The sequence below is a fragment of the Thalia democratica genome, chromosome 6 (assembly GCF_965202585.1).
Source record: "Thalia democratica chromosome 6, ktThaDemo2.hap1.1, whole genome shotgun sequence".
Classification (NCBI taxonomy): Eukaryota; Metazoa; Chordata; class Thaliacea; order Salpida; family Salpidae; genus Thalia; species Thalia democratica.
Window position 1 is genome coordinate 8,707,088 of NC_139170.1, and position 22,336 is coordinate 8,729,423.

Consider the following 22,336-nt stretch of genomic DNA (forward strand, 5'->3'; position numbering starts at 1 on the left):
ATTTTAATATTTTATAATCTAAAATCTATTCTCACATTTTTTACTTTTAAAACTATATTCAAAAAAGCGTTGAAAAAAGTTATTTTTTTCGTTAGTGTAAAAAGTTATTGATTTTTAGCGCATTAAAGTTCACTTTAACTTGTTGTTTTTAACTTATCCCTAACTCTTTTAAGTTTTTAGAACCTGTTTTAAATTACGTTAAAACAATTAACCTTTGCATTTTTCGTAACATTGAACATAAATTAAGATAGTATTATTATTTCTGGCTTTGGTATGTTTTGAAAATATTTTTAACATTTTTTTAAAAATTCTATGTGTACTGGTTATTTTCTTTTAATATGTCGAGAAAAAACTTGTAAAAAATTGACTTTCATTTTAGTGTCATAACTGTTTATTAGTTGTTTTACGAAGTAAATCCTTAATAACTATATTTTTACAATTTTTTATGTTTCTACTTTGTTTTGTTTATCTTATAATCAACTGTTTATGCTAGAATTTTGTTTAGAGTTTACTAATGCTAATTAAGAAGGTCTATCTTAATAAATTTATATTGAAAAAAAGTCACACAAACTTAATCAAACGAGTCTTGTTTAATTTTATCAAAGTATTATCTTTGAAACTTTTATATAAAGTGTAAGTGTCATATCTGTAGAAACATTAACATTATATACATAATTTAAACTTTAATCTTCTTTTATACCTTATTGACACTAATTTCATTCAATTTATAAATAACAATAAAATCATATACAAATAAAATAATTTTACCAATATTAAAGTATATTTTATGCATATGTTAAGCAAACCTTAAAATTCTACAGAATTTAGAAAATTTAACTTTTCAAACAAGTGACGTCACTTATTACTAGTTTAAACAGTAAAATATAATTAATTTATTTTTGATTTTAAAAACATAAAATAAAAAATTATTGAGTTTAATTAAATTTGCAGGTCAAAAACTTTCAAGAAATTATAAAAAAATAAGTTTATTTAGGTATAATTTAGTATATGATGAATTTTTAAAAAATGTTTATAATCATCTTATCATTACATTCCAGTATTGTTAGTAAAACTTTATGTTATTTTTCATTTAAAAACAGTATATCAGTCTATAATTTATGCTATATAACTGTAACTGAAAATAATCCTTAATGATAATAAGCAAAATATTTTATTTTTAAATATTTACAACTTATATAAATTGGCAAAAATTTATACAAAATCTAAAGTTAGTTTTAATGGTACAACTACATTTTAGCTTTTTACTTTTCTATAGTTATTTTAAATAATTGGTTGCTTTTTAAAATTAAACAACAATTTTAGTGATTTAAGTATAAATCCTCTGTAAAATTTTAAGATATAGTTTTGAAAGTGTTTTATTAAATATCTGTAGTTATTTATAACTTGGTATAACATAATATTATTTGAGTTTAATATATAATTAAAATTATTATGGTTTTTTTTTGGTTTGAATTATTTAAATACAATTTGGGTAGGATAAAATAATGGTTTCAAATATTTGCTTACCAGTAATTTCCATAAGCTACTTAAATGTATCATTAATAAATTTTTCTGTCAAACAAATTTATTAGAGATTTAACACATTTTTCTTTAATTGTTATTGAAGCTTTTACTAATTGCTGTTTTAAAAAGGATTTTGTTTCCGCAAAACTTTTTGCATTCAAAGTTTCTTTTTTTGTTTTTGATGTTAATTTGTTTTTTATCTAAATTTTAAACTAGCGTACAACTCTCTGCTTGACATTTTTTTAGGTAAATTAGTCATTGATGTGTAGTCATATACTTACTTGAAAAAAAAAATAATAATATGTAGGATTATTAACCTATTGTTTTAATTTTCAAATATGTTAGCAAACAACTTTAGCTACATTGTAAACATTAAAACGATATTTAGTTTATTTAAATTTTTATTCAAGTTTTAAACTCTATATCTGAAATAATTTACAAAAATGTTACTCTTCAGACTTTTGTTTTTTTTTTTGACGTTTTCCGTTGTATTTATGAGTATTTACTTCTTTTTTTGTTTAAAATATCCAAACCTTGATTTTTAATAGCTTTTTACTAAAAATTTTTTGATATGTTTAACTCAGATTGTTTAATAACAATTTTACAAATAAATCTTTAGGTGTGATTGAGGAGAACAAAGCTCTCAGCTTGTGTACTTTGTATTTGAAGGTGTCAATTTAATCCGTTAGTTTAGTTTATACTTATATTACTAATAAATAAAAATTGGAACACTAAATTGTTGTAGAAAAAATCTACCAAAATTTTGTATTATTACATATAGATAAATCTGTATAATGCACGTTATAACCATTTACAAATAATTAACTTTTTTTTTTAATTTATCGCCTCTTATTTTTTTTTCGCAAATTTGAACTTAAAATTTTTCATTAGTTATTGTTGTTGTATCTAAAGTTAACGAAATTAAACTATGTTTATTTTAGTGTACTCTCTTAAAATACAGTTTTAAGATGTTTTTAATTTTTCATTTATATTAATGTTTAAAAGTTTTGACCTTTAAAAAATTTTAAACTTAAATTATATGTTTTTTTTAGAATCAAACAATAATGAGTCATATATTTGAATATGGTTTAAAACTTTTGATGATATTGTGACAAAAATGTATTAAAAATTTTAAATAGATAAGTAAAAAAAGCTGATATTGTATTGTTTTTAAATAGTCTTAAAGTATATATAACTTTTAAAAATGTTAAAAGAAAATATACATTTTATTTTAACTAATGATCTATTTTAAAAAACAATGAATATTTGAAAATTACAAAAATGCTATATTGCAGCTAATTCAAGTGCCAAAGCAAAAATTTATCACCATTACTTTAAATTAGTTTTTTTTTTAATTAGTTTTTGCTTAATTGCTTCTGTTGGTATTCTAATTTTTATGGCGCTTGCAACGAGCGTTTTAAAATAAACACTCTTCTTTAAAAGCGTTACCTTCAAGACCTAATTATACTTTATTGTATATTATCTTAGTTAAAACTACATATTAATTTCAGAATACTTTATTTATATAGCTGTTTAAAACAGCGACTTTAGTTTTTTATTTTAAACTTTTTTAAAATATCTGTAACATTTTTTAATACAAACTTTTGTTGCTTTTAAGTTATTTTTATAAATTGTTTTTAAAAGAATTATGAAAGTTTAAATGTTATATCTCTTTATAACAAAGTTGGCTTTAACATATTGAAGTTAGTTATTTTGTGGAAAAACATTTTGAATTAAACTTTTAAGTTTTTTTGAAAGTGCAAACTAAAAAACTATAACGTTAAAATCCGCTATCATATTATATATATTTAATTACGTTTAATTTCTTCAAGCAAAGTTGTGTTTTAATTTCATTTATCTTTATAAGAATATCAATTTTTTTATTTCTAATCATATAACATTTTATAAAAAATAAGCAACTTAGTATTTTTCATAATTACTTATTGTTGTTTAGGGATATTATTAAAGTTTAATTTTTTAGGAAGACAAAATTTAAGGTTCTTGTCTTTTCTATTTGCATGAAAACTTTTACTAAAACAAAACTGTCTTAATTTACAAATATTGCAATCTAAAGTCAATGCCCTTTAACTAATTATGATCATTAACGAAAAAGTTTATACTTTTTGGTCCGTTCGAGACTTTTTTGCTGGTATTGTTATTTGTATGTATAACAATTTTCTGTATTGAACATCTCAGTTTAAAATAAAGCAAATGTGATTTCACAAGTCTGAAAATTTTCCTGTTTGAAATTTTTAGTGATTTAGTAATCCAGTAGACTTGAACTTGACATATAAAATTTTTTAGTGAAGTCACAAATTTATCGGGTTTATTGAGATTAAAACCCTTGAAATCAAAAATTTTCTGCTTGTTTTGCAGTATAAGTATAAGCATTTTTGAGATTGTATTTACAAGTTATTGTTGAAGCAAACGTGTTTTATAACTGTTAAATATTTTCTTGTCTGAAATGTTCAGTTACGTAGTAAACTTGAACTTGAAATCAACAATTTTTAAGTGACTTCATAAGTTAAACCGGTTTACTGTGATTTGTGGTAAACTACTTAAAATCAAAAAATTTAATATTGTCAGTCAACTTTTTTTTTATAATACTGAAGCAAAATACTTTTGTACCTATTAAAAGTCAATTTAATTTTCTTTTGTTATTAAAGACCCTTTTAAAGCGTCTAGCTACATTTAAATAGAACACTAATTACAAAAATTATTATTTTTATTTATCATGTCATTACAATTACAAGTAACGTCACAAGTTTAGCCAGCTTGATAAGATATGTGGCAAAATAATAAGTTTCAAATATTAGTTTGTTTATTTTGTCTTATTGCAAAAAACTAAGTTGAAATCTTTATTTAAAAAAACAAATCAAAGTTTTTAGAAAAATGTACTCTAATTAGATTTGATTACAATTGTCTGTTTTATTTGCACAAATACTATAGTGTTTTTTTTTCTTTTAATTAGGTGTTTGTTGGTTTTATTAATTATATAAGCATGTTGTAGGAATTGGTAATTTAGTCCAAATTATGAAAGAAAATGTTCTTAGTGGAATATAAATAATCATTTAAATAATCCATTTTTATGTTATAGGTAACAATTTATTTGTTTAATATTTTTATTTTTGTTTATTACAAAACTAGATATATAGAAATTAATAATTATTCTGTAGTAATGATATTTCTTTTTGAAAATAATTTAATATAAGTGTACTTTACTTATTCTAGTTACGTTAAGGCGTGTATATTTACTTTATAAACATAAGAAGTTATCTTGTATTATTAGATATACTTCGTTTATTTTCTAATTAAAATTACTTTTATTTAGTCAATTATTTTACTGAATAAAAAAAATCTACGAATAAAAAAACCTTTTTTATTCCCAGAATTTTGTTGCAATTTAAACTGCTAATAGTTTTACTTTTATTAAAACTATAATTGGAAAACTGTTTGCTGAATACAAACTAATTGTATTAATTACGAAAAAGGATAGAAACAAGTTTTCATTAATTAAAGTTTTACTTTTTATCTTTAAATTTATGTATTTTGATGATGAAAATATTAAAAATTTTCTCTCAGTTTTATTTAATCACTATGAAAATTGAAATACAAATTTAATACTTAGTTTTTAAATTATTAGTTGCAACTTTTATTGCTGCTATTTATATAAAAGTAATTCTTGAGTAAAAATAGGCTGAAAAAAAAAGTACAATTTCAATAACTGCACAAAAAATTGGGGCAACTTTTATTGCTGCTATTTATATAAAAGTAATTCCTGAGTAAAAATAGGCTGAATAAAGAAAGTACAATTTCAATAACTGAACAAAAAATTTACTGCCAAATTTGAATTTAAACTTAAAAACTGTTTATTAAAATTAATTTTGCTCGCACATTTGTAAAATTTTTGTGACGTGAATAAGTTCTAATAAACAATAACTTCGTTTAAAAAAAGCACTTTAGTCTTTTAATGATAACTTATGATATGTTTAAACGTACATTTCCTTCTGTTTTTACAGCGCTTAATATGAAGCGTTTTTTAATATTCCTTGTTACTCTATATTACTCAAGATTTTTATTTTAAATTTATTTTCTTCCAATTTAGGTTTTTATATAAATTCTTTAAATTGAAAAAAAAAATGTTTTTATTGATTTTTCAACTTAAAATTTTGAGGAAGTTAAAAGCGTTTTACCTATAGTTTTGAAAAGAAAAGATTTAATTGTAAGATATATTTAAATATAAAAGTACAGTGAAAATTAGTTTAATTTTGTAAAAGTAGTTCGACAGAAAAAAAAGTACATCAGAATAAATGTTTCGTTAATTTATGTCAATCGCATCAAAATTAAATTTTAAGTATTGTGAGTAAAGAGTGAAAAATATTTTTCGTTTATTTTTAATTATATTGTCACGAACTAAACAAAAAGTAATAATATAATAATCTTTTTTTGTTTGTACCATATAAAACCCAACAATTTTTTACAGCTAAAAATAAAATGTTTTTATTAGAAGTCTTTACTTTAAAACAAAAAAAAATTAAAAGTTAATTAACAGTCTTTTAAAATATACATAACATAAAGTTTTTCTTTTACTTTAGTTTTACTGAATTAGTTATTTAAATTAAACTTAAGAAAACTTTATAAACTTAATAAATTTCTTTTAAAATGCATGCAAACTGAACATTGCAAGATAAATTGTACTTTTAAATGTTTTTAACTTTTTTATCTTTTTTTTTGCTTTTGGTTTGTTTTAATAGCTTTTTTAACAATTTTACTTAGATGAATACGTTATATTTAGTTGTCATTTTTTATTTAAATTTTTTTATGTTAATAGTTACTAATACTATTTTTTAGTTTATTGATATCTTAGTTACATTTTTAAACTTGTTTAAACAATTCTAAAAGTAAAATTGTTGTCATACATAAAACTTTTTTATTAAAAAAATTGGATTAACTTCTTGAATAGTTCCGTATAATAATTTAATAATAAATAATACTATTTACATGGTGAAACAACAGTGAATATTTTAGTTTTATTTTCTTATTAAATCTGATACTTAAAGTTTTTAAAAACTAAGTCAAACTAACTAATAAACAATCGCAAGTTTATTTTGTTTGGTGTTTGAACTTTCCAGCGAATGCTCTAATAATTTAGTTAAATATTTATATCGCAAAATTATTATTTATTCAGTGCATACTTCTTAGAATAACTTGCAGCTTAAAGTAGCAAATTGTCGTTTTCACCGAAGTTGATTAAGAAATTACTAGTATTTACTTATTTTAAAAGTTTATCAATTGACCAAAGTTATTCCAAATTTTTCACCGCAAAAGTGGCTAAAAATTGTTAGAATATTTACTACTTTGAATCTCTATTCCTCTGCGTTTATTATAAAAACGCAGCAAAAAATATTTAATTAAGACTAAATAATAAATATATTTAAAATAGATATATTGAAACTCTTGTAAAAATAGAAACTTAGATAATAGTATTTTTTGGAATTAATTGTTTTGGACTTTAATATATAATTGGAATTATTGAAAGCTTTAAATAATAAATAACTATGAAAACAATATCGAGGTATAATTAAAGAACTCGAAATCCTTGTTACTTTAAATTTATTGCATCTTTTCCTATGATGTCATTTAAATCCGATTTGTATTAATAGTATTAACTATCAAAAATAACTTATAAATCAAATGAATTTTAGTTTTTTGAACATTATTGTCAAAAACTGCTCTTAATAAATTTTTGAATATTATACTTAAGTTTTCTCTGTACCATATAATATACAATGTTTGTTAGTTATAGTTTTTACAATAAAAACTATTTTTAAATCTTGTTGTGTCATTGTATTTAATTTTATGTATTTGCTGAGTTACGTATGTATATTGTTATAAACCTTCTTTAAATAAGAATAATAATAAAATTAATAATGTTAGTAATAATATAAGAAAAAAATAGTAATAATAATAATAATAATGATAATAATAATAATAATAATAATAATAATAATAATAATAATAATAGTAATAATAATAATAATAATAATAATAATAATAATAATAATAATAATAATAATAATAATAATAATAATAATAATAATAATAATAATAATCTAAATATTTTAAAAAGTTATTGTAATATACTTGTAGTAGATAAACTTAGATGATTTTTTCTGATCCTAATAATTTGTTTAGCCACCTACTGACGTCACAGAAATTAATACGCAAACGGTTTCTTCTAAGTTAACTATATATTTAATTGTATTTAAAGCATTAATAAACGTAACATTTTTGCCACAGAAGTCATATTTGAGACCGTTGTAAAAACGGTGTGTTTAATAAGTAATTTAAGTAAAAATTTTTGCTATATATGTCTACCGTGTTTAAAACTTAAGGTATATTTTAAATAAAATGATAACATATTATTTTTATAGTACTTTATTTTCAATATTGCATACTTAAATAATTAACAAACGCTAGAAAACTTAATAATTTTAAAATAAATGAACGTTCATTTTAGTAGTGATGTTAACTACCTTTTAAGTTAAGTTTAGCTGAATAGCTGTTAATATTATGAATAATTGATTAAGTTAAATATATGATATATTAGTCATATATTTCTTTTCCTATCAAATATAAAAAAAATACACACTAAATTTTTGAATGATATGGCTATTGTAAAAAAAAAGTGTTCATAAACTTAACTTTAAGCAAAATCCTAACACTTAAAACTAACTAATGTAATATGTTTAATGTTTTGTTTATTTCAGTATTGGTAACATTGCATAAACATAAACTTGAGTTCAACATTTTAGAAGCCTAGGTTTTTTATGTTTTATGTTTTCAAATTAAAACTACAAATAACTCATTTAATTGCAGCTACTTAGTTGCAGCAACACCTAAATAACGTCACATAAAATTTTGGGCAGACTTCTAGCTAAATCATTAATTACAAAAAAGTGTGGAAATAAGTTTTCATTAACTTAAGATTTTTTCTCATCCTTTAAGTTATGTATTTTGATAACGAAAATATTAAAATTTTTCTCTCAGTTTTTTTTAATCACTATGAAAACTAAAATACAATTTTAATATTTAGTTTGTAAATTATTACCTGCAACTTTTATTGCTGCTATTTATATAAAAGTAATTCTAGAGTAAAAGTAGGCTGAATAAAGAAAGAACAATTTCAATAACTGCAAAAAAATTGCGGCAAATTTTACTGCCAAACTTTGAATTTAAACTTGAAAATTGTTTAGTAAAACTAATTTAATTAATTCTGCTCGCACATTTGTAAGATTTTTGTGACGTCATTTAAGTTCCAATGAACAATAACTTCGTTTAAATAAAAATGCATTTCAGTCTTTTCAAAATAACTTATGATATGTTCAAACGCCCATTTCCTTCTGTTTTTACAGCGCTTAATATGAAACGTTTTTTAATATTCCTTGTTACTCTTTATTACTTAAGATTTTTATTTTTACTTAATTTTAACTTAATTTGCTTCAAATTTAGGTTTCTATATAGTTTTTCTAAATTGACAAAACAGATGTCTATATTGATCTTTTAACTTCAAATTTTGAGGAGGTTGATAGCATTTTAACTTATAGTTTCAAAAGCTAAAATTTAACTGTAAAATATATTTGAGTATAAATGTACAGTGTAAACTAATTTAGCTTTGTAAGAATAGTTAAACAGAAAAAAAAAGTAAATCAGAATAAATGTTTCTTTTTTTATGTCAATTTCATCAAAATTAAGTTTTAGTTATTGGAGTAAAAAGTAAAAAAAAATTTGTTTTTTTTTTGTAATATATTTTCAAAAACTACACAAAAAGTATAATTAATGTAATTATTTTATTTTTCTATTATATATAACCAAACAATTTTTTAGGTTTTCTTATTAAAAATCATTACTGTTAAAATAAAATAAAAACTTTAAAATCTAATTAACAGGCTTTTGAAAATATAACATAATATAAAGTTTATCTTTTACTTAAGTTTTACTGAATTAGTTATTGAAATTAATTTAAGAAAATTTTATAAACTTAACAAATATCTTTTAAAATGCATTGAAACTGAACATTGCAAGATAAATTTTACTTTTAAATGTTTTAACTTTCTTACCTTCTTTTTTGCTTTTGGTTTGTTTTAATAGCTTGTTTAACAACTTAACTTAGATAAAATCGTTATATTTAGTTAAATTTTTTTTTTTGATTTTTTTATGTTAATAGTTACTGATACTAATTTTTAGTTTATTGACATCTTAATAACATTTTAAAACTTGTTTAAACAATTCTAAAAGTAAAATTGTTGGTATATATAATACTTTTTTATAAAAAAATTGCTTTAACTTCTTGAATAGTTCCATATAATAGTTTAATAATAAACAATACTAGTTACTTGGTGAAACAACAGTGAATATTTTAGTTTTGTTTTCTTATCAAATCTGAAATTTAAAATTTTTAAAAACTAAGTCAAACTAACTAATAAATAATCGCAAGTTTTATTTTGTTTGGTGTTTGAACTTTCCAGCGAATGGTCTAATAAATTAGTTAAATATTTATATCGCAAAATTTTTATTTATTAAGTGCATACTTCTTAGAATAACTTGCAGCTTAAAGTAGCAAATTGTCGTTTTCACCGAAGTTGATCAAGAAATTACTAGTATTTACTTATTCTAAAAGTTTATCAATTGACCAAAGTTATTCCAAATTTTTCACCGCAAAAGTGGCTAAAAATTGTTAGAATATTTACTACTTTGAATCTCTATTCCTCTGCGTTTATTATAAAAACGCAGCATAAAATTGTTAATTAAGACTAAATAATAAATATATTTAAAATAGATATGTTGAAACTCTTGTAAAAATAGAAACTTAGTTAATAGTATTTTTTGGAATTAATTGTTTTGGACTTTAATATATAATTGGAATTTTTGAAAGCTTTAAATAATAAATAACTATGAAAACAATATCGAGGTATAATTAAAGAACTCGAAATCCTTGTTACTTTAAATTTATTGCATCTTTTCCTATGATGTCATTTGAATCCGATTAAATAACTTATAAATCAAATGAATTTTAGTTTTTTGAACATTATTGTCAAAAACTGCTCTTAATAAATTTTTGAATATTATACTTAAGTTTTCTCTGTACCATATAATATACAATGTTTGTTAGTTATAGTTTTTACAATAAAAACTATTTTTAAATCTTGTTGTGTCATTGTATTTAATTTTATGTATTTGCTGAGTTACGTATGTATATTGTTATAAACCTTCTTTAAATAAGAATAATAATAAAATTAATAATGTTAGTAATAATATAAGAAAAAAAATAGTAATAATAATAATAATAATGATAATAATAATAATAATAATAATAGTAATAATAATAATAATAATAATAATAATAATAATAATAATAATAATAATAATAATAATAATAATAATAATAATAATAATAATAATAATAATCTAAATATTTTAAAAAGTTATTGTAATATACTTGTAGTAGATAAACTTAGATGATTTTTTCTGATCCTAATAATTTGTTTAGCCACCTACTGACGTCACAGAAATTAATACGCAAACGGTTTCTTCTAAGTTAACTATATATTTAATTGTATTTAAAGCATTAATAAACGTAACATTTTTGCCACAGAAGTCATATTTGAGACCGTTGTAAAAACGGTGTGTTTAATAAGTAATTTAAGTAAAAATTTTTGCTATATATGTCTACCGTGTTTAAAATTTAAGGTATATTTTAAATAAAATGATAACATATTATTATTATAGTACTTTATTTTCAATATTGCATACTTAAATAATTAACAAACGCTAGAAAACTTAATAATTTTAAAATAAATGAACGTTCATTTTAGTAGTGATGTTAACTACCTTTTAAGTTAAGTTTAGCTGAATAGCTGTTAATATTATGAATAATTGATTAAGTTAAATATATGATATATTAGTCATATATTTCTTTTCCTATCAAATATAAAAAAAATACACACTAAATTTTTGAATGATATGGCTATTGTAAAAAAAAAGTGTTCATAAACTTAACTTTAAGCAAAATCCTAACACTTAAAACTAACTAATGTAATATGTTTAATGTTTTGTTTATTTCAGTATTGGTAACATTGCATAAACATAAACTTGAGTTCAACATTTTAGAAGCCTAGGTTTTTTATGTTTTATGTTTTCAAATTAAAACTACAAATAACTCATTTAATTGCAGCTACTTAGTTGCAGTAACACCTAAATGACGTCACATAAAATTTTGGGCAGATTTCTAGCTAAATCGTTAATTTCAAAAAAGTGTGGAAATAAGTTTTCATTAACTAAAGTTTTTTTCTCATCCTTTAAGTTATGTATTTTGATAACGAAAATATTAAAATTTATCTCTCAGTTTTTTTAATCACTACGAAAACTGAAATACAACTTTCATACTTAGTTTTTTAATTATTAGTTGCAACTTTTATTGCTGCTAATTATATAAAAGTAATTCTTGAGTAAAAATAGGCTGAATAAAGAAAGTACAATTTCAATAACTGCACAAAAATTGCGGCAATTTTTACTGCCAAACTTTGAATTTAAACTTGAAAATTGTTTAGTAAATCTAATTTAATTAATTCTGCTCGCACATTTGTAAGATTTTTGTGACGTCAATAAGTTCCAATGAACAATAACTTTGTTTAAAAAAAAATAATTCAGTCTTTTAATAATAACTTATGATATGTTTAAACGTACATTTCTTTTTGTTTTTACAGCGCTTATTATAAAGCGTTTTTTAATATTCTTGCTACTCTGTTTTACTTAAGATTTTTATTTTTACTTAATTTTAACTTAATTTGCTTCAAATTTAGGTTTCTATATATTTTTTTCCAAATTGAAAAAAAAGATGTTTATATTGATTTTCAAACTTCAAATTTTGAGGAGGTTAATAGCGTTTTACCTATAGTTTTGAAAAGCTAAGATTAAATTGTAAAAATTATTTAAGTATAAAAGTACAGTGAAAATTAGTTAAAATTTGTAAAAATAGTTCAACAGAAAAAAAAGTACATCAGAATAAATGTTTCTTTTATTTAAGTCAATCGCATCAAAATTAGATTTCAAGTATTGTGACTAAAGAGTGAAAAAAATGTTTTGTTATATTTTTAATTATATTGTCAAAAACTAAACAAAAGTAATAATATAATAATCTTTTTTTGTTTGTACCATATAAAACCAAATTTTCTTTTGCATCTAAAAATAAAATGTTTTTATTAGAAGTCTTTACTTTAGAACAAAAAAAAACTTTAAAAGTTAATTAATTTGAAATATAACATAACATAGTGTTTTCCTTTTACTTTAGTTTTACTGAATTAGTTATTAAAATTGACTTAAGAAAATTTTATAAACTTAATAAATTTCTTTTAAAATGCATTGAAACTGAACATTGCAAAATAAATTTTACTTTTAAATGTTTTAACTTTCTTACCTTTTTTTTGCTTTTGGTTTGTTTTAATAGCTTGTTTAACAATTTTACTTAGATAAAATCGTTATATTTAGTTGAAATTTTTGTTTTAAATTTTTTTATGTTAATAGTTACTGATACTAATTTTAGTTTATTGATATCTTAATTACATTTTTAAACTTGTTTAAACAATTCTAAAAGCATAATTGTTTTCATATATAATACTTTTTATATAAAAATTGCATTAACTTCTTAAAAAGTTCCATATAATAATTTAATAATAAATAATACTAGTTACGTGGTGAAACAACAGTTGAATATTTTAGTTTTATTTTCTTATTAAATCTGAAACTTGAAATTTTTTAAAACTAAGTCAAACTAACTGATAAATAATTGCAAGCTTTATTTTGTTTCGTATTTGAACTTTCCAGCGAATGGTCTAATAATTTAGTTAAATATTTATATCGCAAAATTATTATTTATTAAGTGCATACTTCTTAGAATAACTTGCAGCTTAAAGTAGCAAATTGTCGTTTTCACCGAAGTTGATCAAAAAATTACTAGTATTTACTTATTTTAAATGTTATCAATTGACCGAAGTTATTCCAAATTTTTCACCGCAAAAGTGGCTAATATTGTTAGAATATTTACAACTTTGAATCTCTATTCCTCTGCGTTTATTATAAAAAAGCAGCAAAAAATTGTTAATTAAGACTAAAAAATAAATATATTTTAAAGAGATATGTTAAAACTCTTATAGAAATTGAAACTTTGATAATAGTATTTTTTGGAATTATTTGTTTTAGAATTTAAGATATAATTGAAATTTTTTAAAGCTTTTAATAATAAATAACTTTAAAAACCACATCAAGGTATAATTAAAGAACTCGAAATCCTTGTTGGTTAATTTATTGCATCTTTTCCTATGATGTCATTTGAATCCGATTTGTAGTAATAGTATTAACTATCAAAAATAAATTATATATCAAAGTGTATTTTAATTTTTTGAAAATTATTGTCAAAAACTGCTCTAAATAATTTTTTGAATATTATACTTAAGTTTTTCTGTACCATATAATATACAATGTTTGTTAGTTATAGTTTTTACAATAAAAACTATTTTTAAATCTTTTTATGTCATTGTATTAAATTTTATGTATTTGCTGAGTTGCGTATGTATATTGTTAAAAACCTTTTTTAAATAAAAATAATAATAAAATTAATAATGTAAGTAATAATAATAATAAAAATAATAATAATAATAATAATAATGATGATCAAAATATTATTATTTATAATCATAATAATAGTAGTAATAATAATAATAGTAAATATAATAATATTAATAATAACTATAACAATCACAATAATAACAATAATAAAAATAATAACAATAATAATATTATTTATAATAAAAATCAAAGTATTTTAAAAAATTATATTAATATACTTGTAGTAGATAAACTTAGATGATTTTTTCTGATACTAATAATTTCTTTAGCCACCTACTGACGTCACAGAAATTGAAACGCAAACGGTATCTTCTAAGTTAACTATATATTTAATTGTATTTAAAGCATAAATAAACGTAACATTTTTGCCTCAGAAGTCATATTAGAGACCGTTGTAAAAACGGTGTGTAAAATAAATAAATATTTAAGTAAAAACTTTTGCTATAGATGTCCACCGTGTTTAAAACTTAAGGTATATTTTATATAAAATGATACTATATTATTTTTATAGTATTTTATTTTCAATATTGAATACTTAAATAATTAACAAACGCTAGAAAACTTAATAATTTAAAAATAAATGAACATACATTTTAGTAGTGATTTTAACTAACTTTTAAGTTAAGTTTAGCTCAATAACTGTTAATATTAAAAATAGTTAATTAATTTAAATTTATGTTAATTGAATTATATATTTCTTTTCATATTAAACATAAAAAGGTGACACACTAAATTTTCGAATGATATGGCTATTGTAAAAAAATAAGTATTCATAAGCTTAACTTTAAGCAAAATATTAACACTTAAAATTAACTAATGTTATATGTTTAATGTTTTGTTTATTTAAGTATTGGTAACACTGCATAAACATTAACTTGAGTTTAACATTTTAGAGACCTAGACTTTATATGATTTCTGTCATCAAATTAGAAATACAAATATTTCATTATTTTGCAGCTACTTAGTTGCAGCAACACCTAAATGACGTCACATAAAATTTTGGGCAGATTTCTAGCTAAATCGTTAATTACAAAAAAGTGTGGAAATAAGTTTTCATTAAATATTTTTTTTATCTCATCCTTGAAGTTATGTATTTTATAATGAAAATTTTAAAAATTAAATTTTCTTTCAGTTTTTTCTAATCACTATGAAAACTGAAATACAATTTTGATACTTAGTTTGTAAATTATTAGTTTCAACTTTAATTGCTGCTATTTATATAAAAGTAATTCTTGAGTAAAAATAGGCTGAATAAAGAAAGTACAATTTCAATAACTGCACAAAAAATTGCTGCATGTTTTACTGTCAAACTTTGTAGTTAAACTTAAAAATTATTTAGCAAAAATAATTTAATTAATTCTGCTCGCACATTTGTAAGATTTTTGTGACGTCATTGAAGTTGAAATGAACAATAACTTCGTTTAAATAAAAATGCATTTCAGTCTTTTAATAGTAACTTATGATATGTTCAAACTCACATCTCCTTCTGTTTTTACAGCGCTTATTACAAAGCGTTTTTCAAATATTACTCGTTACTCTATAATACTTAAGATATTTATTTTAACTTAATTTTCTTTAAATTTTGGTTTTTTTATAAATTTTTCAAGTTAAAAAAAAAGTATATATTGATTATTTAACTTACAATTTTGAGGAGGTTTATAGCATTTTAATCTATTGTATCAAAAGCTGAAATTTAACTGTAAAATAAATTTGAGTATAAAAGTATAGTTAAAGTTAATTTAGTTATGTGAGCATAGTTTAACAGAAAAAAAAAGTACATCAGAGTAATTTTTTTTTTATGTCAATCGCATCAAAATTAAGTGTCAGTTATTGTGAGTAAACAGTAAAAAACATATTTTTGTTTTATTTTTGTATTATATTTTCAAAAACAAAGTATTAATATTATAATTATTTTTTTGTTTGTACCATATAAAAGCAAATATTTTTTTACATTCAGAATTAAATATTTTTATTTTAAGTCTTAACTATTAAAACAAAGAAAAACTTTTTTTATTTAATTATAATAAAAATGATAATAATAATGATAAAAACAATAATAATAATAACAGTAATAATAATAATAATAATAATAATAATAATAATAATAATAATAATAATAATAATAATAATAATAATAATAATAATAATAATAATAATAATAATGATAATGATAATGATAATGATAATGATATTGATAATGATAATAATAATAATAATAATAATAATAATAATAATAATAATAATAATAATAATAATAATAATAATAATAATAATAATAATAATAACTATAACAATAACAATAACAATAAGAATAACAATAATAATAGTAAATATAATAATACTTATAATAATTATAACAATCACTATAATAACAATAATAAAAACAATAACAATAATAATATAATTAATAACAAAAATCAAAATATTTTAAAAAGTTATAGTAATATACATATAGTAGATAAATTAAGATGATTTTTTCTGATCCTAATAGTTATTTTAGCATCCTACTGACGTCACACTATTTTAAACGCAAATGGTTGCTTATAAATTAACTATATATCGAATTGTAATATGCATTGATGAAAGTGACATTTTTTCCACAGAAATCATATTAGAGACCGTTGTAAAAACGGTGTGTATAATAAATAATCATAATTAAAACTTTTTCTATATATGTCTAACTCGTTTAATACATATAGTTTATTTTATATAAAGTGGTATTTTATAATTTTTTATAGTTTTTTATTTTCAATATTGAATACTTAAACTAATTAATAAACACTAGAAAACAAACTATTTTTTAATAAATGAACGTACATTTTAGTAGTCATGTCAAGTAGCTTTTAAGTTAAGTTTAGCTCAATAGCTCTTAAAATTATGAATAGTTAATTAAGTTAAATTTATGCTATGTTAATCATATATTTCTTTTTATATTTATCATAAAAAAGTCACACACTACTATTCCGAATGATATGGCTATTGTAAAAAAAAGTATTGATAAACTTAACTTTAAGCAAAATTTTAACACTTAAAATTAACTAATGTTATATGTTAAATGTTTTGTTTATTCCAGTATTGGTTACTTTCTATAAACATAAACTTGAGTTAAAGATTTTAGTGGTCTAGAACACCATTTATGTTTTTTGCTTTTAAATCAAAAATACAAAATTTTCATTTTTTTGCAACTACTTAGTTGCAGCAACACCTAAATGACGTCAAATTAATTTTTTGGAGATTTCTAGCTAATTTCATTAATTACCAAATAGTGTAGAAATAAGTTTTTATTAACTAAGCTTTTTTTTACTTTAAGTTATGTTTTTTCACAATAAAACTATTAAAAATTTTCTCTCAGTTTTTTTATCACTATGATAGCTGAAATACAACTTTGATACTTAGTTTGTAAGTTATTAGTTGCAACTTTTACTGCTGCTATTTATATAAAAGTAATTCTTGAGTAAAAATAGCCTAAATAAAGAAAGTAGAATTTCAAAAACTGCACAAAAAATTGCGGCAACTTTTACTGTCAAACTTTGAAATTGAACTTTAAAATTAATTTGCTAAAATAATTCAATTAATTCTGCTCGCACATTTGTAAGATTTTTGTGACGTCGTTAAAGTTCCAATGAACAATAACTTCGTTTAAATAAAAAGCATTTCAGTTTTTTAACAATATCTTTCGATATGTTCAAACGCACATTTCCTTTGTTTTTACAACGCTTATTATAAATTGTTCTTAAATATTCCTTGTTACTCTATATTACTTAAGATATTTATTTTAACTTAATTTGCTTTAATTTTAGGTTATTATAAAAAATCTTGAAGTTGAGAAAAAAGAATATAATGAATTTAAATCAGAAAACTTATAGGAGGTTGATAGCATTTAAACCTATAATTTTCAATAGCAAGACTTAACTGTAAAGTATGTTTAATTATAAAAGTACAGTGAAAATTAGTTTAGTTTAGTAAGAAAAATTAATCAGAAAAATTATTACATCAGAATAAATGTTTTTTTTATGTCAATTGCACCAAAATTAAATGTCAGTTGTTGTGCATACACAGTAAGAAAAAAGAATATTTGTTTTAATTTGAATTATATTGTCAAAAACTACACAAAAAGTATAAATATTATAATTATTTTGTATTTGTTCCATATAAAACCCAACATTTTTCTAAATAAATTAACAGACTTTTGATAATATAACATAACATAAAGTTTCTCTTTTAATTTATTTTACTGAATTCGTTATTGAAATTAGTTTAAGAAAATTCAATAAACTTAACAAATTTCTTTTAAAATGCAAACAGAACATTGCAAGATGAATTTTACTTTTAAATGTTTTTAATTTTCTTACCATTTTTTTGCTTTTTATTTGTTTTAATAACTTTTTTAACTATTTTCCTTAGAAAAAACGTTTATAATTAGTTGTCATTTTTTATTTAAACTTGTTTATATTAATAGTTACTAATACCAATTTTCAGCTCCTTTATATCATAACTATATGTTAAAACTTACTTAAACAATTCTAAAAGTATAATTGTTATCAAATATAACACTTTTTTATAATAAAAACTGTATTAACTTCTTAAAAAGTTCCATATAATAAGTTATTAAGAAATAATACTAGTTCCGTGGTGAAACAACAGCTGTATATTTTAGTTTTCTTTTCTTTTTAAATCTGGAACTTAAACTTTTTGAAAACTAAGTTAAACTAACTGATAAATAATCGCAAATTTTATTTTGTTTTGTATTTGAACTTTCCAGCGAATGCTCTAATAACTTCGTTAAACAATTATATCATAAAATTATTATTTATAAAGTGCATACTTGTTAAAATATTCGCAGCTTAAAGTAGTAAGCTGTTGTTTTTATCGAAGTTGTTTAAAAAAATATTAGTTTTTATATATTTTATTAGTTTATCAATTGACCGATGTTATTCCAATTGTTTTTGGTCTCCGCAAAAGTGTCTAAAAATTTATAGAAAATTTACTTCTTTGAATCTTTTGAATCTATTCCTCTTTGTTTATTATAAAAAAGAAGCAAGAAATTGTTAAGTAAGACTGAAAAATAAAAATATTTTAAACAGATATGATGAAACTCTTGTTAAAAATGAAACTTTGATATTTGTATTTTTTGGAATTATATGTTTTAGGATTTAAGATATAATTGTGATTTTCGAAAGCTTATAATTATTATTAACTATAAGAACAATATCGAGGTATAATTAAAAAATTCAAAATTCTTGTTACTTCAAATTGCTTGCAACTTTTTCTACGGTGTAATTTGAATCTGATTTGTAGTAATAGTTTTAACTAACAAAAATAAGTTATAAATCAAGATGTATTTTAATTTTTTATTAACATAATTGTCAAAAACTATACTACATAAATTTTAAAATATTTTACTTAATACTAAAGTTTTCTCTGTACCATATATTATACGATATTTTTAGTTATAGTTTTTACAATATTAATTATTTTTAAATGTTGTTATGTAATTGTATAAAATTGTATGTATTTGTTAAGTTACGTTTGTATATTGTTAAAAACCTTGAATGTAATATTAATGACAATAACAATAATAATAACAATAATAATAATAATAACAAAAATAATAATAGTAATAATAATAATAATAATAATAATAATAATAACAATAATAACAATAATAACAATAATAACAATAATAACAATAATAAAAATAATAACAATAATAACAATAATAACAATAATAACAATAATAACAATAATAACAATAATAACAATAATAACAATAATAATAATAATAATAATAATAATAATAATAATAATAATAATAATAATAATAATAATAATAATAATAATAATAATAATAAAATAATAATAATAACAATAATAATAATAATAATAACAATAATAATAATAATATTAATAATAATAATATCAATAATAATAATAATAATTATTATTATTATATAAATAATGTTAACAATTATAATAAAAAAAACAATAACTATAGTAGACATTTATAGTACTACTAACAATAACTAGTAGACATTTATTTTAGCTAGATATTTTAATTAATTTTATTTATACTTATATTTATATATACGAATTTTAATATTAAAAAATTCCAGATTGAATGTGCAAAAATATTTAAAACAATTTTAGAGGCATAACTGTTATCATAGAATTTTTTTTGATAAAATTAGTTATATTTAGTTATCAAAAAATTTACACATAAGGTAAATAAAAAATAACACTAACTAACTGGTAAAACATAGTTGATTTGTGTTTTCTTATAAAAAAAATATTAAAAACTTGTTATAATTAAGTTAATCTAAATGTTAAACAACCGCGAGTTTTGTTTTATATCGGAGTGACGTCACTTCAATTTTTCAGCGAAAGCTCTAATTATTCAGTTATTTATGAATATCGCAAAATAAATAATTATAACTTTCTTACTTTTTGGCAGGAACTTTTATTTTTTACAGCACCTACAATAAAGTGCTTAATTCTAATATTTATTTAAATTAAAATCTTTTGTATAAATTTCCTGAACTTTAACCAAAACTTTTAACTTAATATTACTTTAAGCTGGGGTTCTAAAGTTATTTCAATTCTAAGCTGAGAGTTATATATATATGTTAAAACTCTTGTTAAATTTTTATTATAATATTTTTTGGAATTATATGTTTTAGGTTTTAAGATATAAGTGCAATTTTTGAAAGCTTTTAATGATGAATAACTATATAAACAATATTCAGTTATAATCAAAGAATGTTACTTCAAACTGTTGCAGCTTTTTCTATGGTGTCATTTGAATCCGATTTGTAGTTATAGTTTTAACTGCAAATAAATGATCAATCAAAAGATATTTGAAATGTTTTAATTTTTTTTTGTCATAAACTACACTGAATAAGTTATTAATTATTATACTTAAGTTTTTTTTTATACTATATAATATACGCTATTTGTTAGTTATAGTTTTATAATATGAATCATTTTCAAATCTTGTTGTGTCATTGTACTAAGTTGTATGTATTTGCTTAATTACTTATATATATTGTTAAAAACCTTATTCAGAAATGATAAATCTAACAGATTAAATAGATTTAAGTATATTTTATTTATAGATTATTTTAAAATAATAGACTTGTTGAAATGTATGTAAATTTTTTAAAAGCTAATGTTACATTATACTTCTTAACTTTTTTTTTTTTCTTTTTAGGTTCTTCTTTCTAATTAAGAAGTATAATTCTAAATAAATCAATTGTTTTGAAAATTATAATTCTAGTTTAAAAGTCTGGTTTCGTACATTTATTATGTAAGTATATTATTAATATATATTATTGACATTATTGTCATATTACTAATACTTTACATACCAAAATAATCGTAATGGTAATCATATAATAATAAAAACCATAATACATATCTTATATGTCTTACCTTGATAGATTAACTAAACTTAAAATAACATCTTTAGAATATAGGAGACTTGAATTTGACCTCATAACTGTTTTTAAAACTAGTTAACGGTAAAACTAAGATAAATATACAATCACTTTTTGAACTTAGTAGAAGTAATTACTTAGTAAGAGAAAATAGCAAAAAATTACAGGCAGACATCATTTCTGTAATAAGGCTTGGTATAATTTTTTTAATCGGTCATTTCAAATATGGAACGAACTTCCAAATGAGTTAACTTCTTGCAAAAAGGTTGAAGAATTTCGATCAATGTAAAAAAAATTTGACCAAAACAAAGGTTTGTTAGTAAAACTGATAAGTATTTTTATATAAAATGTGTTTTAAGTTTGATATTTGACTTAGTTAGTTCAATTTTTAAAGCAGTACTTTTCCTTTATTAATCATGACTCTTTTATCAGTATGTTAAAAGATTTTTTATCTGGCCAGTCTATTTTTAAGATTACATTCAATAATGACGTCACATATATAGTTATGAAGATTAGTTTAGTTATTGAATGTAGTTAGTTTAATCATTGATAACGGCAAAATATAAATTTGAATCAGTTTTTCTTTTCATTGAAGTAAGTTGTTTGTTTATATTATGATTTGTTGTTTTTATTTTGTATTTTAATTTACTTCACTTAATTTAGGCTTAATAATTACAAATTTTATATAGTTTTAA

At 20.2% G+C, this 22,336-nt stretch overlaps 1 long non-coding RNA gene across 1 annotated transcript in view; it reads left to right on the forward strand.

Moving 5' to 3' along the window:
- LOC145839432 (uncharacterized) overlaps window positions 1–21,912 on the forward strand; it is a 30,841-nt gene extending 8,929 nt beyond the window's left edge. Inside the window, exons 3-4 of the long non-coding RNA XR_014370061.1 lie at window positions 2,144–2,208; window positions 21,809–21,912. This is a non-coding gene — a long non-coding RNA (uncharacterized LOC145839432). The remainder of the gene's footprint in view (window positions 1–2,143; window positions 2,209–21,808) is intronic.
- Window positions 21,913–22,336: the final 424 nt, after the last annotated feature.